Raw genomic sequence first — 17,993 nt, 5'->3', positions numbered from 1 at the left:
CTTTTTGAGTCACCCCCTGCAAAAGAAAAACACCTCAGATTTTTAAAACAACTTTCTAGAAACACAAAGGACCTTTCTATGACTATCAGCCACCTTGGTGCATCTACAAGGGAGGCTGGGATGCCAAATTCTAACTTTGTAGAAAGGTAGATTGAAGCCCAATGTTTAATTGATTTAGTCTGAGTCACCTTTGAAGACAGAGGAAAATTATTCTGGAGAACAGAGAGATGCAGAAATCTCGAGTCAGTACTGAGCCAATTAGTCCATACTACTCTCAGTTCCAGCCTCCAGTTTGCAAGCTGGGGTTTTCACTTCCTTTACTAATAGTAATTACTAATAGTAATATTCATAATCATTTAAAAATATCTGTAATATTTTAAAAATTATAAATATTTGTAAATATTTACTATTTACAATGTCCACATGCTTTCAATTCCATGATAGAGATGATACAAAGCAAATCAAAGATACCTAATCCTTGCCCTTGAAGGAGTTTACAATTCAACAATTTTTAATCTTTAGGGGAAATTATTTTCTAGATCCCACCAAGCTAAATTCTTTTTTTTTTTTTAAAGATCTGTTTATTTTATTTATTTATTTCTCCCCACCCTCTTGTTGTTTTGTACTTGCTGCGTCTGTTATGTCTTCCTTGTTTCTTTAGAGGCACTGGGTACTGAACCACGGACCTCCCATGTGGTAGGTGGGAGCTCAATCACTTGGGTCACATCTGCTTCCCAAGCTACATTCTTAAAGAAGGGATTTTAGACCCCTTTGGGTAAGACTAGGAAAAACTGCCATGTCCACTGTGTTCCCTGAGCCTTTTGTATATTCTCTTTTGTTATTACATATATTCCATTGTCTTATACTTACTCACTTCCTTCCCTACTCTGGGCTCCATTCTAGGAGCACCACGGCCCACAGGGTTGGCACCTAGGGAAGGTCCATTCAGGTGTGTAGAATGGATGCGTGTCCTAAGCCTCCCTCTGCAGACCCCTGCCCCTGCTTGTGTGGGCCATGACTCTGCTTACCTGGGTGTTTTCCATAGCTCCAACCTTCCCCTGTTATGGAGCTTGTGGGTTCTGCTTCATTCTCAAGCCCAGGCTTCTAGTTCATCTGTGGTCAATTCTGTCAGGAAGCAGCCATTTCCAACACTAAGGGCTGATGTCTGTCCCTATTGTCTTAGGACAAAGGGCCATGGGGTGAAATATTAAGCAACTGTGATCACAAAGTGGAGCGGGGAGTAAGTAGATGCTAAGTCAAAACCAAGGATTAGATGATTTTTTGGCACCTAGCAAATGGCCCTGGAGATGGGACACCATCAGTAAATGCTTATTGCTGATGGTGATGATGATATCCTCATTATTATCTCCCTAGAATCACTAGAAGGAAAGCTCCTATCTGGGGCAGTTTCTCTTGCCTTGCAAAGTCTAAAACCAGACTGCTGAGGACACAGCATTCTAAACACTGCGTTCCCTTGGGACAGTGCCCAGAGTGAGGTTCTGGGAACACAAAATATTTACGTAATCCCTGGGGTGAAGCTACTGATGGAACCAGAAGAGGTGAATTTCCAGCAAGGGGCTTGTGATTCTCCAGCCTTCTCCCCCAGTCCTTCCAGCAGTGAAAATAAATAAAGCCAGAAGCCTAACTCTCTAGAGTTCCTTCTCCAAGGAAGGGATGACAATTATTGTTGGCCAAAGCAATCCCCATGCTCAGCACTGCCACAGATTCAGATATGAGAAGATAAGGTTGCTAAAATAAGCCTACAAATAGTTAACACTCATGGAACAACGGCTCTGAGCCAGGCTCATCACAGGAGTTATCTTATTTAATACAATCCTAAGAAGTAGGTATTTTTATATTCAAGTTACAGATGAGGAGGGTACATAGATTTCCCAGTGTTACACAGTTTTAATAAACTATAGAATCAAGAATTCAAACCCAAGATAAGCTAAGTGCCCAAAGACCATCATGCTCCCATTTACAACATTGCCTTCCTGATGGCTGTGAGGGAATCTAGGGAGGGTCAGACCCAGAGGAATCACCAAGGAAGCAGGATGGAAAAGTAGCAGTCAAGAGTTCATACAGGGGAATACTTTATCCATCAGAGGCACCAGCTCCAACATGGTGACACGATACTAATTAAGCTTCTCAAACAAAAAGCTTTCCTAGGGGAGGCCCTCTGATAGAGCATGAAATCGTGACAGGATCCCCAAGAATTTGAGATGTGTGCATGCACGCACACACACACACATCCAGCATAAAACAGAGGTCATTGACATCAAAGACACAGATCAGCTTTTGTTCCCTTCTGTTTTCTGGATTTCTGGCTCTCTGCAATGTCTCCCATATGGAAAAGTTCAACATACTGAAATGACAAAACTAAAGTTAGTGGGAAGGTCCAGAGGAGTTGTCTCAAATGAGAAAATATTTACTTTTTTCTGGAAAGCACCTGAAGAGGGGAAAAAAAAATAAAACTTCCTTTTCAAGCCTTTTGAATTAAACTCAGAGTTAGTTAATTAGACATTATTTGTGAGAAAGGGTTTTTACCAAGTGCAAAGAACCACTTCCCATAACCCTTTCTCCATCTGAAAATTTAACCACTTCCATCTTGGCTCCCAACTGAAGCTTATAGATTCTTCTTTAATGATTCCTATAATACTGCATTGTGCACCCATCCATATTTTGTCTTTTAGACCATAAGTTACCAACGGATGACTTTGTACCTCCAATACTTCTCAAGGTGCTTATGAAGATGCCTAGTAGGGATTCAATAGTCACTTGATGAATTAATTCATAAATTTGTTATTTTTGCTGTGCTTCATCTGTCATGCCAGATAGAATACATTGCTTCTTCAATACTTGAAATCCATATTTCAGTCATCACTAGCTAATATAAACCTAGAATATTCTTATAAAGCAATTATAAAAGGAACCCAGGCTTGGAAGTCAGACATTCTTGGGTTTAGCTCCTGGCTCTTCCACATAAAAGTTAATTGGTTTTTCTTCCTCTCAGCTTTTCATTTGTAAAATGAGAACACCACCAGGCAACTCAGAGAACTATTACATTAAATGAAAAACGTAAGGAAGACAGAATATTATTCTCAACATGACAGCCACAGTGATTCTCTAATTCTTCACATCTCTCCAATGAGTTCCCATTTCACTCATGATGAAAGCCAAATTCTCTCCGTTGGACTGCAAAGTTCTACAGGATCTGGCCCCCCAACAGCTCTGACCTCTTCCCTGCTGCTCTCTTCTTCTCCCCTCTGCCCAGCCACGCTGGGCTTGTTGCTCTTCCTTGAACACTCCAAGCATCTTCTGCTTTCAGGCCTTTGCACTGGCTGTTCTTCTGCCTGGAGCCCTCTTTCCAAGATATCCATGTGGCCAACCTCTTCAGCCGCTTCAGGTGTCACCTTCTCAGTAAGACCCAGCACCACCACCCGATTTAAAATTACAACCCAAATCCTGCTCCCTCTGCATCCTCATCCCCTGTACCCTGATCTATTATTTTTCCGTAGCATTTTCCCCCTTCTAATGTATGATCTAACTTCCCTATTCATATTGCCTTGTAGTCTCCACTGATACCCTCACCCCGTAATGTAGCTTCAGAGGGCAAGGAGTCATTGATGTATATCAAGTGCCCAGAGCAGTGCCTTGCACACAGTACATTCAATGCATGTTTGTTGAATGAATAAATGTTCAATGAAGATTGTGCACAGAAGGTGCTCAATAATTTGTAGTCATCACTACCACTACCACCATCATCATGGGAATACTAGACATATTATATGGATGCTATGGAGAATAAAAAAGTTAAGGTTTATCATGTATTTAGTACAGGGCTGGTATACATTAGGCATTTGGTAAATGTTATTTCCTTATGTCTTCTCTTTTGTGGCTTTTAATGTTGTTCCTTTTTTATGGAGGACCTTCAGGAAATAGCTGCAAAGTAAAACCCACTACAGTTCACATTTATGGGTCATGTATTTTCAGATCACATTAAAACCCATGATTAATTTTTACCACAATTATTGTTAGTTGGGCATCAAATTTTGAATTTCTATGGCTTTGCATCCTCTTGACCATAATTCCCCTTATTAGGTATACTTTCTTCTACTCTTATTCTATAATAAATTTAAAGAAAACAAAAAATATATAAGAAGAAGAAAACACAAACAAAGGCATACATACTTATTTTCATAATGTCTGGATTTGCATTTATGCCAAGGGAAACTATACCAATAGGAAAAGAAAATCCCATTATCAGTTTACAGTTAAACATTCTTTAGAAAATTTGGCACATTCTGTAAGCATTAAAATGATGCAAAGGAATACAAAGGCAGATATTTTCTTGGTGGTGTCTAGAAATACCAAGCTACAGATAGGCTCAAGTCAGCAGAAATGTTAACTTTTAATTTTACCCTTTCGTTTTGTTTTCCTATGTCAGCCTAAAGGGACCTATGCTGAATGTTAAGCACATATTGGTGCAGAAATTCTGCCTATTGGTCAACATATTTAACATAAAACACAGTAATGACAACTTATTTACCCTGCCTCTTGGAAGTGCAGAGAATGTGGCTGAGATCTTGGATAGGAGTTCTTCCTGGCTGGCACGAGTTCTCCCTGGTTGGCAAGTCCAGTGTTCACCTCTGGCTAGAAATGTACCCTCAACCACACTTCTTTCCTTAAAACTCCTGAGAAATCAGCCTATGGTGCTCTCATCCTTATACTTCTGCATAGCTTGTTTTACATCATTTGCTTTTCTGAAACAAGCAATCCTTGATGCTGCATGGAACTGCTCCAGCTGTTGTTGATGCAATTGTCTTTACTGTCAGCCTGGTGTTGGCCCATTCTACTTTTCTGTAAAATGCTTCTACAAGAAGGCATGCTTAGCATGTCACATTAGAAAGTCAAATCCCTCTCCTGTAAATTCTATACTTCTTTGGTTGGAAATCATGCCCAGATGCCAACTCTTTTACCATGCCAATAATTGTGTCTTCTGCATAAAATGTGAATCATCTTAACTTCTTATCTGCCAACCCCTTCCCCAACTTGGAGGGCAGCCAGGGTTGATGTTGCCACGGTGTTAAGTGAGAGTAGGCAGGGGTAATTTCCTGGGAACCGAGCTAGGATGGAATTCCTACCCAAAGGTAAGGGCAGTCAATGCTCAAATGGTAAAGAAATAAAAATGCTGATCCTAAAGGTCAGAGGCAGGGCTGAGATTGGGATCCTAAAGCCAGAAGAGGGACTTCCACGTAGCCAGGTGAGCCAGGAAATGAGGGTGTGGCCTGGAGGAGGAATTGTTCCAGAAGCCAGAGTGCAGGGTGGGTCAGGCTGACTCAAAGGGTCTGGAGGAGAATGCGGGTAAAGACAATGCCCAGTGGCAGGGCTGAGAACTGATCAATGACAGACTAGCTTTTATTTTTAGAAACATTGATTCTCTCATCTCACATGCATTATCTTTGTAGAAAATTTGGAAACTACTGTAAGCACAACAAAGAAAATTTAAATCACCCATTTTTCTACCCAATCACCAGAGTAAGTCACATTCAGCATTTGAAATATTATATACTTCTATGTAACACCAGCACCATGATCATCTTGTGATTTATTAAGCACCTTGTTATGTGCTGATAAGGGCTTTACATGAGATAGAATTGATAATTAGATAGATAGATAGACAGACATCACTTCATTTAATTATCAAAAAATTCCCCTGAGATTGGTATTATTAAACCCATTTTACATATGAGGAAATTCAGGCACTGAAGAATTAGGTAACACTGCACAGGTAATGAATGGTGGAGCCAGGAATCAAAACAAGGTGATTTGACTCTAGTGTATCCACTTTATATGATTTTATTTCTGAATGGATGATACATTCACATGGTTCATTCATCAGAACGAGATAATGTAAGGCCTTGCTCCCGCCTTTTTCTCCATCTGCCCCAGGTCCCTACCCCTTCTAATGCCAAAGGCCCACTTTTGTTCACTTCTTGGGTATCCTTCAAGAATTCCTTTGTGAAAATATAACCAAATGCAAATGTAGTCTTTTAACATTTTTTACATGCATGGGAGCATTTTGTGTACGTTTTTCTGGACCTTACTCTTTTCAACTTTTTGATAGACACTTGGGTTTTTCTTAATCTTTTCCTAGGACATATAACCCTGCAATGAATAACCTTGGATACATGTCATGTTATTTGAATGCAAATGTGTAAGAGAGGACCATATGTTAACCACTATGCTCTGCCTTGGCAAGTGTTGCTTATAGCCTGTCTAATAGTATGTGGATTTCAAGTGTTTTGTAACTTGGATTTAATGCTGTGTGGTCATAGAAGCTTCTGCCTTTCAGAGACTACCTGGGGACCCTCAGGGAAGAACTTCAGACTCTGCTTTCTGCTCTGTTCCAGATGCACTGGCTTTCCTTTCAGTTTCTTCTTACCTCTGGGCTTCCTCATAGGCCGGACCATTCACTCCTTCCCTGCTAACTCCAGCTTAGCCTAAATGTCTTCTTCTTAGGGAAAACTTCCCTGTCTCCTCCAAGCAATCTCGCTTTCCTTGCTACCTCCCCTGAGCTGTGGTAATTCTCATATGCCCCTGGAGCTTACTTTGCAGCATCTACAACCACTCTAATTCATTTATGGACACAATGATTTCTCCGTCATTGCTCCATATGGCAGTGACTGTGCCTTTCTTATTCAGCTTATTCCACTGTATCTTTAGTGCCCAGCCCAGTGGCTAGCTGATAAATATCTGTGTAATGAATGAATGAAATTTCAGATTCACCGGACAAAAATGACTCCATGTTCTTTAGATAATTCCACCTTTCAGAAAAAGGTTTAAAATGATTTTTACAAGTCTTTCTTGTATTGAGCCAAGTGAGAAAAAAGAAAACTTTGTGTGGTTCTGGATTAGGGGACATGCAACTCTGAAAGATAAAACCTGAACATTAATATCTGGAGTCAAAAGATCCTCAACTTATATGTTTCCCATAGACACTGAGATTGACCACCAACCGAAATGGTTCCCAGGTACTAGTCAGCCTCCGTTTCCTAATGTCCTTTGCATGCCAGTCCTTTGGCCATGTCACAGCTCAAGTCTAAAGATTGGAATCACCACTCTATATTCTGGAGTTATGACCACTGTCTTTGTAACTTCTGAAGGGGTGAATTGAGGGAAGAAAATACCATATTATAGCATTATGGGCTGGCAGTTGAAAAGACTAGGACAAAAACAAATGGAATTTTGCCTCCAAATAACTACACTATTTCTGGGGGAGGAAAGGGAGTCACATATTTAATTCTTAAGCCTTTGATAAACAACTGAATGCAAGGGTGTATCTGTCATGACAAGCAATCCCTGATGAGCTATGTGCAACATACAAAGGAATTCCAAGAGCTAAAAGGATATAAAATTTGTTATTATAAAAGTTCATGCTTCTAAATATTGGGGAAAAAATTACACAAAAAACACTGCCAAAGTTCCTATGTATATTTTCTGCCTAAAATGAGTTATGATGATTATGGGCCAATGACATTTTCTTTTTCCCAAAACCTTTTCTTTCATTCAAAGAAAACTGATTCACCGGCTACTCCAGAAGAGGTCAATGATTTGGTTCAATTACTTCTCAGGTGCATCAGGAGAAGTGCAGATAAATAAAGAGTTGTTTTTTCTATAAGAGCAAGCATGCAAAGGTTTATACATTATTTTCTCTCCCACAAGAGGCCCGAAACAACTTACTATAAGAGGGAAGATAAGAGGCTTGTTATGTTCTGCTTCCTAATCAACATTTGTATTTCAAAGATAAAAAAATAACTTATTATTAGAGCTCTACAAGGTCAGGAAATTTCAAGTGAAATGAAAGATTTGATATTGGCAAACAATGTGCTTCCTCCCAGGAAAGTTCAGTTCAGAATGTATGTGCCTTCCTGAGCCCTTCATCTCCATCCCTCCCCATCACCCATTATGGAACACCTATCACATGACAGTAAATGAGATTTTTCTTACTTATTTGTATGGGTAGCTCTATCAACCAACCAGAAGCTATTAAGCACCCTCTAGGAGACAGACTCAGGAAGAAGCAGGATAGGGAAATGAGTAAAAGCATGGACTGTGAAGGCAGGCAGATGTATACCTCTTCCCAGCTGTGGGACCTTGGGCTGTTTCCATCACCTCTCTGAGATTTAGTGTCCTCATCTCTAAAATCTAGTGTGTGTGCGTGGATTAAATGAAGCAATGGCTACAAAGTGCTTACTATTTTATTGGTATATACTTAGTGCACAATAAACAGCAATTATTATTGTTATTATTATTTGGTACTGAGGAGAAAACATGGCCCCTACTCTCAACAATCCCAAAATGCAGGGGCAAGATAAGATTTGGGAATGCAAAATGATAACTAAAAGTGCAAGGTAATGCATGATTCCTGCTGCAGATTATTTGGAAGAGGTCGTGGTATACCTCTCCACAAAATCTGGCAATTTTAAGCAGTAGCTGATGGAAGAGAATCATACCTTCATATACTATTGTTATTCCATTTAATTTCTTAGAATTATTAAAAGTTTTTCCTCCTCTGAAAAATTGGAGAGAAGTGCACCTTGCCCTCTCACCTTTTTGATGTATTGATAGCATCCTTTTTTTCTAGCTAACTTTGGCTTGTGACAATACCATCCACTCGTGGGCACTGTCTCAGGTAAAATGCACTATGTTAGATGTATTAGGAGTTATAAGAATAAGTAAAATACATTCAGAGAGATATGAGGAGATAATGTGTTCATAAAGCAAGAATAGGCTGCTGTGTCAGTTCTAGTCCTCTGGGAAGCAGAAACCAAGAAGTTAGAAGTATAAGGGGTGTATTACAGGCAATGCTTATGGAAGACAAAAGTGAAAGGGAACAGGACTAGTCAGAGAAAGTTTTCAGACAGTGATGCTGGTCTAACAGCTTCCAAAGGAGAGGGGGAAGGAAATGGAATTGAATAGGAAGAGCTTCAGGCTATAGTACAGCTCTGAGAAAGTCTCAGATAGCCCAATGCGAAGCTCTAGTACAAAGATTACCCATAGAGGAGTCTTCTCGGCAGAAATGGTCAGGCTCTAGAATTTCCACCATGATCAATCATTGGCTGGGAGCTTCCCAGGGAGCACAGGGCTTTAGCTCAAATTCTGTAGTGGATTACAACAGTACTGCATGTGGCTGTCAGTGAACTGTACTCTCTTCAGCAGCTTCTCTTTGATGTGAGATCTGAGTGGTGTGCCTCCATAGTTGGCACCGATGGTCTACTAAATGGAACAAACAGAGAAGGAAAGAAAGCTCTGAACAATTAAAAATGATTACTGAATTCAACATTCAATTGAGGGATGGAAAATTAAATTTGAGGAAATCGCTCAGAAAGTAGAATAAGAAGTTAAAGAGATAGAAAGTGTAAAATATATGAAATAAAAAATATGACATTAAAGGAGCAACCCAAGAATTTCATTATCCTATTATTAGGAGTCTCAGAAAAATGGAAGTCATAAAGAAGGGCATAATATGAAAAATAGAAGTTTCCAGAACTGAAAACTATGTTGACTGTTCAGCTCCACGAATTAAAAAAAAACAACCTACACTTGGACACATCCTCATAGGATTATGGACACTACAGACAGAGACCCCCAAAGCTTTCATGGAGATAAAATAGGTCATACACAAAGGAATGAGAAGCAGACTGTCATCAAATGATGCAAAGCTTTAACGACCCTAAAGAAAGTTATTTTCAACCTTGAATTCTCTATCCAGCCAGTAATGAGAGAACATTAAAGATATTTCAAACACAAAAGTACTCAAAATGTAATTCACAAGCAACTTGTTTTAGAAAGCTATTGGAGGATGTACTCCAGCATAACTGGAATAAAATGAGAAAAAGAAAAACATGGGATTTAAGAAACAGTGAATTCAACCAAGGAAAACAATGATGGGAATGACATTTACAGTAGAGCTAAAGAGTGCCAGTTATGATTGGTGTAAGAAGCTAGAGGGCACCAGGTTTTAGGTCTTAATGGAATAACACATGATGGAAACTGGTGATAATTGAGGATGTAATGAAAGACTGATAAGATCCACTCCCTAAATAAGGGAGGGCCAAGAGGGAATCTAGGAAAAATAAAAACTCTATAAGAAAATGTACAGTGCAATATGAAGCAAACAAAAATGTGGCATTGATTTAGGCAAATGATAAGGTGGGAAAAAATCTATTTTTGCTTTGATGCTAGGAATAGTCTCTTTCAAGTGGCTCAAGAACCCTGGCATTGAACCTACAGAATGAAAAGTAGTCCTAATATATTACTTGGCTAAGCAGTAAACAATATTTACATATTTCTACTAATGCAAACACAATTTAATCAGTTTCAAATTTCAGAGTCAAACCGTGGACAAAGCAGGAATATTGGTGCAATGCAGGATGAAACATAATTGTTAATTAACACTTGGCACTATAAAATGATATGCATCTGACAAAGATGGAATGTGGGGCAGAGGGGGAAATATAAAGGAAAGGTTAGGGTCACTTTTCAAATTGGAATGATACAATAGGAAATTGATGGAAACAAATAATGTTAATCATATTATTTAATGTTACAAAAATAGCTAATGGGTCTAAAGGGACATTATTGGACATGAAAAAACTGGAGTATAGATTGTAAGGTATATATCAATGTTAAATTGCTTGAACTTGACAACAGCTTAAGGTTTTTACATAAGTGAATATCTTTATTCTCAGGAAATGTACATGGAAGTATTACGTGTTCAAAGAGCACATTTCAAAATTTTAAAAAAATGTTAAAGTACCTAGTAGAAGAATTAAAAATGACATGAATACTAAACATGGGAAGCAGAACAGGATGGGAGAGAAGAGGTTAATGTGAGATAAATGTTCACTTCTCTTGAGTTGATTGGTAACGGCAATAAATGGTATAGAAGTATGTTATCTATACATGTGGAAATAACTAGCTGAAGAACTAATACAGAAACCATTCAAAGAGATGAGAATCTGTCAAGGGCAGGCTTAGAAAAATACCTGTTTATAAATTCTGTTGTGTTATTTGATTTTTACCAAGTACAAGTATTGTTTTGATTAAAATTAAAAACAAAAGAAACCCCTCAATTCTCATATCACTTAAGGAAATAGTGGTTGTCATAGCAATTTTATAACTCATAGAAGTGTAGATTTTAAATATTTTCAGTCTCTAGGCATCATCAGTGGGGCAGAAGGTTGTGTGAATCATCTGTCCAATTTTTTCCCATTTACTCCCCCACTCCTGTCTCTTTCTCTCTCCCTCCCCCTCTCTCTCTCATACACACAACATTCCAGAATGGATGTGAAAATTGGCATGTCTCTTAAGAAGACACAAATATAATAGTCACCACTTTTAATTGCTTGTCATATTTAAATTATTTCATGCCAGAAATAAACATGTGCAGACATTGGCATATTGTAAGCATTAAAGTTAATTTCTAGTGACATAGCGATTAGGAAGGTATTCTATAATCACTGATCTGGACGTTACCCAGATCTCAAGCCTGTTTCTTTTCCTAGCACTTTCTTCAGGCTTCTCAGAACATAGAAATATATAGTTTTTTAAAAAACATTTATTTATTTATTTATTTATTTATTTATTTATTTATTTATTTCTCTTCTCCCCTCCACCCCCCCTTGTCTGCTGTGCACATTCACTGTGTGTTCTTCTGTGACCGCTTCTATCTTTATCAGTGGCACTGGGAATATGTGTTTCTTTTTGATGCGTCATCTTGCTGTGTCAGCTCTCCATGTGTGTGACGCCATTCTTGGGCAGGCTGCACTTTCTTTCATGCTGGGTGGCTCTCCTTGCGGGGCACACTCCTTGCAGGTGGGGCTCCCCCATGCAGGGGTACACCCCTGCATGGCATGGCACTCCTTGCGCGCATCAGCACTGCGCATGGGCCAGCTCCACACGGGTCAAGGAGGCCCGGAGTTTGAACTACAGACCTCCCATGTGGTAGGTGGACGCCCTATCCACGGGGCCAAGTCTGCTTCCCTATATATAGTTTTCATCTCACTTTTTGTCACTAGTCCACTTGGTTAGGGAGACCGGTGCCATGGCTAACTTCATCGTCACAGCACATAAGAACAGCTTCCCTACTATTCGGAAGATGCTCACTTTGCTCTGGCTTCTTCCGACACCATAAATGATTGGATCCAAGAAAATATAAAGTATAAATTTCCCATTGGGGCATTTGGGCTATTTGAAGCATAATTAGTACAATGACTGTCATCCTTTCCAAAAATCTTGACTTTTACAACTTTGTAGAAGCACAAAAGAAATTCTTTTCAACACACTGTACTGAGATTTTATCTACTAAAAGGATACCAAACATTTTCTTTTAGTCTCTGCTGAGGGATGCATAAACGTTTATCGAGTATCTGTGTGCCATGTACCATGTTCAGCAGTTTGCACGTATTATCTCATTGAATCTTCCTAATAATCCTGGGAAGCAAGAACTATTATTAGAGTCATTTTTCAAATATGAAAACTGAGACTTAGAGAAGTCGTATAGTTAGTGTATTAGTCAGCCAGAGGGGTGCTGATGCAAAATAACAGAAATTGGTTGGTTTTTATAAAGGGCATTTATTTGGGGTAGGAGCTTACAGATACCAGGTCATAAAGCATAAGTTACTTCTCTCACCAAAGTCTATTTTATGTGTTGGAGCAAGATGGCTGCCAACATCTGCAAAGGTTCAGGCTTCCTGGGTTCCTCTGGGCTCAGCTCCTGTTTTCTCCACAAGGGCAACTGTAGGCTATGAGGCTCTCAAGGCTTTGGTCAGCTGTAGACTATCATGCGAATGGTTCTGTCTCTCTCCCTGGGGCTCTAACTTCAGCATCAAACTCTAACATCAAACTCCAACATTAAAAAGCCCCAACTCTGTCCTTAGCCATGCCTTTATCCACGCCTCATGGGCGGGGACTCAATGCCCTACTGGCACAATATAATCTAATACACCCAGAGGAAAAGACCAGTTTACAAACATAATCCAATATTTCTTTTTGGAATTCATCAATAATATCAAACTGCTACAATTAGTAAGCAATGAAACCAGGACTTCAGGCCTATCTGCCTGGTTCCAAATCCTGTGCTCTAAAAACCCTCCCGTCTTGTCTGGCTTATCATTGTTTTTCTTTTCTTCTATATTACCTCACATGAAAGACCTTCACCTCAGAAGATACATTATCAAGTGTACCATTCTTCTTTGCTTATATTATCCTTTTTCCCTTTTTTTCCTTTTTAAAAAAGATACTTAGATTATACAAATGTCATATAAAAAATATAGGGGATTCCCATATATCCTGCTTCCCACACCTCCCACATCCACCCACATTAACAACATCATTCATTAGTGTGGCACATTCATTGTAATTGATGAACACAGTTTGGAGCATTGCCACTAAGCATGGATTATAGTTTACATTGTTGTTTACACTCTCTCCCACTCAATTCTGTAGGTTATGGCAAGATATATAATGGCCTGCATCTGTCATTGCAATGTCATTCAGGACAATTCCCAAGTCCCGAAAATGCCCCCATATTATGCCTGTTTTTCCCTTTCCCTACCTCCAGAGCCTCAAGTGGCCACTGTCTCCACATCAATGATAAAATTTCTTCCATTTGCTAGAATCATAATAAGTCTATAGTAGAATTCCAGTAAGTCTACTATTGTCTTATTTTATTCCTATAGACTCGTTTCTTTAAAAAATTTTTTTGGTAGAACTAACCAAATTAACCTCACAGGCTCAGTTGCTATCACTGTGCTATGTTGTGGGACTATATCTCTTCCATCTTTTATTAGCATTTTATTGATCATTAATTTTACATCACAAAGCCTCAACTAGGATCTACCTTCATCCACAGCTAACACATTTCTTTGGAAGGACAGAATTATTCCAAACAATCATAGCTGTTATGTAATTTGAAACATTTTACTCTCAAATGAATTGCCTTAAACTTACCTGTATTGGATAAAATTTTCAGCACATTGGTTTAAAATAAAATGAAATTTTGCATCATATTCAAAATAGCAAAGTTTTAATTTTTTAAAAATAATTAGGCAAGGAACAAAATGGCAAATTATAAACACAACATGCTGTTATTATAGCATGTTAGTATTCATTTATAATGCATGAGTAGTTTAAAACAGCATTTTATTTGGAATTTTAAAAAATCTGCATTTTGATATATGGTAGCAGGGATATATATGCCAGTGACTAAATGAAGAAATTGAGGAAGACTATTAAGATATTAAAGATTTGTTGATGGGAGAAATTTGTAGTTGTGTGGATTTTTTTTTGGGGGGGGGTAGTGAACTCAATTAAACTGAGGCCTGCTGTTCAATAAGAGAAAAAAGCAAATATGACATGTGAATGTTCACAATTTATATAGCTGAGGATATTGACCTCTATGTTCATGAGGGATATTGGTCTATAACATTCTTACAATGTCTTTGTCAAGTTTTGATATCAGGGTAATTCTGGGTCCATAAAATGAGTTTAGAAGTGTTTCTACCATCTCTTCAAATGTTTGTGTAGGTTTGGTATTAAATGTTTAACAGAATTCACTGCTGAAGCCATCTGGAACTGAAGTTTTCTCTCCTGCAAGGCTTTTAATTACAAATTCTATTTCTTTAATGAGTATGAGGTTAATAAGATTTTCCCATTTCTTTTTGCATGTTTTGTTATTTGTTTCATTCAAGGAATATGTCTATTTTATTTAATTTGCCAAATGTATTGGCAAAAGTTGTTTTTATTATCCTTTGGGTTTAATTTGCTCTTCTTTCTCTAACTTCTTAAGGTGAAAAATTGAATCAGTGATCTTATCCCCTTCTTCCTTCCTAACATAGGCATTTAACCTATAAAATTTCTCCTAAGCATTGTTTTAACTGCATCCCACAAATTTTTTTAATTTCTAATTTTTATTTATTTCTCTCCTCTTCCCCCTCCACCCCAGTTGTCTGCTCTGTGTGTCCATTTGCTGTGTGTTCTTCTGTGACCCCTTCTATCCTTATCAGTGGCACCGGGAATCTGTGTTTCTTTTTGTTGTGTCATCTTGTTGTGTCAGCTCTCCGTGTGTGCGGCACCATTCCTGGGCAGGCTGCACTTTCTTTTGCTCTGGGCGGCTCTCCTTACGGGGCGCACTCCTTGCACATGGGGCTCCCCTATGCAGCGGACACCCCTGCGTGGCAGGGCACTCCTTGCGCGCATCAGCACTGCTCATGGGCCAGCTCCACACGGGTCAAGGAGGCCCGGGGTTTGAACCACAGACCTCCCATGTGGTAGACGGATGCCCTAACCACTGGGCCAAGTCCGCTTCCCCATTCCACAAATTTTGATACATTATGTTTCCATTTTTCATTCAGTTAAAAATAATTTCGAATTTCTCTTGTGATTTTTTTAAATTCATGGATTATTTAGAAGTGTGCTATTTAATTTCTAACTATTTTGAATGTTTCTAGATTACATTTGGGTTTTATTTTTAAACTTAATTTCCTTATGGCTAGAAAGCAAACTCTGCATGACTTTTTTAATAGGGGAAAGCGAGAATACAGTCTCTCACTACCACATATTATGCTGTCGTGTTTCCCGCATTTGGGGAAATCACAGGGGTCAGCACATCTGGAGTGCAATGGATAAGCCTCACCTTGGGAAAACCACCTTTGCGGTCATGGTACCTCCCCTGCCAGGTAAGTATCTGAATGATTTTAATCTTTTAAATTAATTGAAATGCATTGACATTTATTTCATAATACATCATATGGTCCATCTTGTTGAACATTATTTGTGGACTTGAAAAGATTTATGTTCTGCAGTTGTTTGATGTAGTGTTCTGAAAATGTCAATTAGGGCAAGTTGGTGGGCAATGTTTTTCAGATATTCTATGATCTATGTCTTTGCTGATTTTCTAATTTCTTATTCTATCAATTGAAAGAGAGATGCTAAAAAAGATTTATTTTTTATTTCATTTCTCTCCCCTTCCCTCTGCTCCCCCCCCCCCCCCCATTGTCTGCTGTCTGTGTCCGTTCGCTGTGTGTTCTTCCGTGTCTGCTTGCATTCTTGTCACCAGCACTGGGAATCTGTGTCTCTTTTTGCTGTGTCAGCTCTTCCTGGGTGTGGTGCCACTCCTGGGCAGGCTGCACTTTTATCGCGCGGGGCAGCTCTTACTGGGCACACTCCTTTTGCGTGGGGCTCCCCTATGTGGTGCACATCCCTGCATGGCACAGCACTCCTTGCACACATCAGCACTGTGCAAGGGCCAGCTCACCGCACAGGTCAGGAGGCCCTGGGTTTGAACACTGGACCTCCCATATCATAGGTGAATGCTCTATCAGTTAAGCCAAATCCACTTCCCTTGGATTTGTCTTTTTCTCCCTTTAGTTATCCAGTCATTGCTTTATCTTTGATAGCATTCTTTTTTTTTTTGTTTTGTTTTGTTTTTGTTTTGTTTTTTTTTTTTAGCATTCTTAATCTTGAAGTCTACTCTGATATTAATATAGGCACTTTGCTCTCTTATGATTAGTATTTACATGGTAAAACTTATAAATTTTAACCCATTTGTATATTTTTAATGTATAGGGCATCTATTGCAGATAGAATATGGATATTGTTCGAGTGACATTCTCATTCTTCTGGGGTTGCTAACTGAGAAGATATGAGCTGAACCTCTTGACAGACACCTCGCTCACCACAAGGAGAGAGTCTGTATAATGGATGTTGTTTCTCTTTGGCTGCCGAGGAGCCAAACCTTCTTTCAATTTGAGATCCCTATTGTGTGACCCTTGGCAGAGAGCCAAGATCCTGCCTCCCAATTTAGCAACAGGGACCAAATCTACTCTCTCCCCATCCTCTCTAAGTTATGATCCAGTCAGTCTGACTAAGTCTCAGTTGAGTATTCACCCAAGGTGTCACATAGGAAGGTTCTGATGCGAAGATACAGAAAGAGTAATGGTTATTTGCCACAATAGTAGAGGAGAAGTATTATGCCACTCTCCAGGGCAGGGGATTATTGGACCCTGGCTCTGAACATTCATTCCTGAGGACCCAGAATGCCTCTGCTATCCACTGGTCAGAGTGGGGTTCTTAGAGGTAAGCTATAAAATGAGTCTCAAACTAGGTCCACCACAATAACTTCAGACCCCTATCATGGTTGTTTATCAGTTCCCGACTATAGATGTGAAATAGATTTTGTTAGCGACTGTCCAGTGGTGAGGGAGTAGCTTGCTCCTGGTAGTGCTCTCTGCCTTCCAGCCTCCTCTTTCTGCTACCTAGTTCCAAGACTGCTTCTCTGCCTTTCCCTTCATATTGGAAGGAGACTACTTAGTCTCCTTCCAATAAACCTTCTTGCTTAGCGTAGCTATATTTATCTTCTGATTTTTGCAATCATGAGCCCTGGATAATACAGACTGCATACAAAACAAAGCCAAGTAGATGTAAGAGAAATTGAGAGTTACAAAGAGATAGAGGTTTCTGTTGACAAATTTTTATCTCTTGGTTGCAGTTTTGCCTTAAGAATTCCCAATTACTTAAACCAATAAGTACCTTTTAAGTATCCTTTAGTTTTTGCTTTTTCTCCCCCTTGCTTTAGCCAGATTTGGTATTCTTTCACAGGAAACAGAAATAAACATGAATTATATACCCTCTTATTTCTAATTTATTTTTTATTTAAAGAATTAGCAGATGAATAGCTATCAACAATTTATTTTTTTTCCCCATTAATGTAAGTGTCAGTCAGAAATGTACCACATAAAGTGGTGAAGTTGAAAGAATGACTGTGTCTAAATGTTTTGGGCAGTCTAACTGGAGAAAATAAAACCCATTATGGGCGAGCAATTATTGTATGGTCACTTAAAGAAAAAGATAAGAGAGAGGAAAGAAGGAAGGCAACACTCATCCTTCCTTTGGAATCAGGCAGGTTTGCTGCCTCTGTGGCAAAAGTA

The 17,993-nt window shown here is 39.0% G+C and overlaps 1 non-coding gene across 1 annotated transcript; it reads right to left on the bottom strand.

Moving 5' to 3' along the window:
• Nucleotides 1-15,587: 15,587 nt before the first annotated feature.
• On the bottom strand, nt 15,588-15,751 carry LOC111766716 (U1 spliceosomal RNA). Its single transcript, XR_002798679.1, has one exon. It is a non-coding gene; the product is annotated as a U1 spliceosomal RNA (small nuclear RNA).
• Between the last annotated feature and the right edge of the window lie 2,242 nt (nt 15,752-17,993).

This window comes from Dasypus novemcinctus, chromosome 13, assembly GCF_030445035.2.
Source record: "Dasypus novemcinctus isolate mDasNov1 chromosome 13, mDasNov1.1.hap2, whole genome shotgun sequence".
Classification (NCBI taxonomy): Eukaryota; Metazoa; Chordata; class Mammalia; order Cingulata; family Dasypodidae; genus Dasypus; species Dasypus novemcinctus.
Note: the sequence above shows the minus strand (reverse complement) of the source record. Positions and strands in the feature narration are given on the sequence as shown.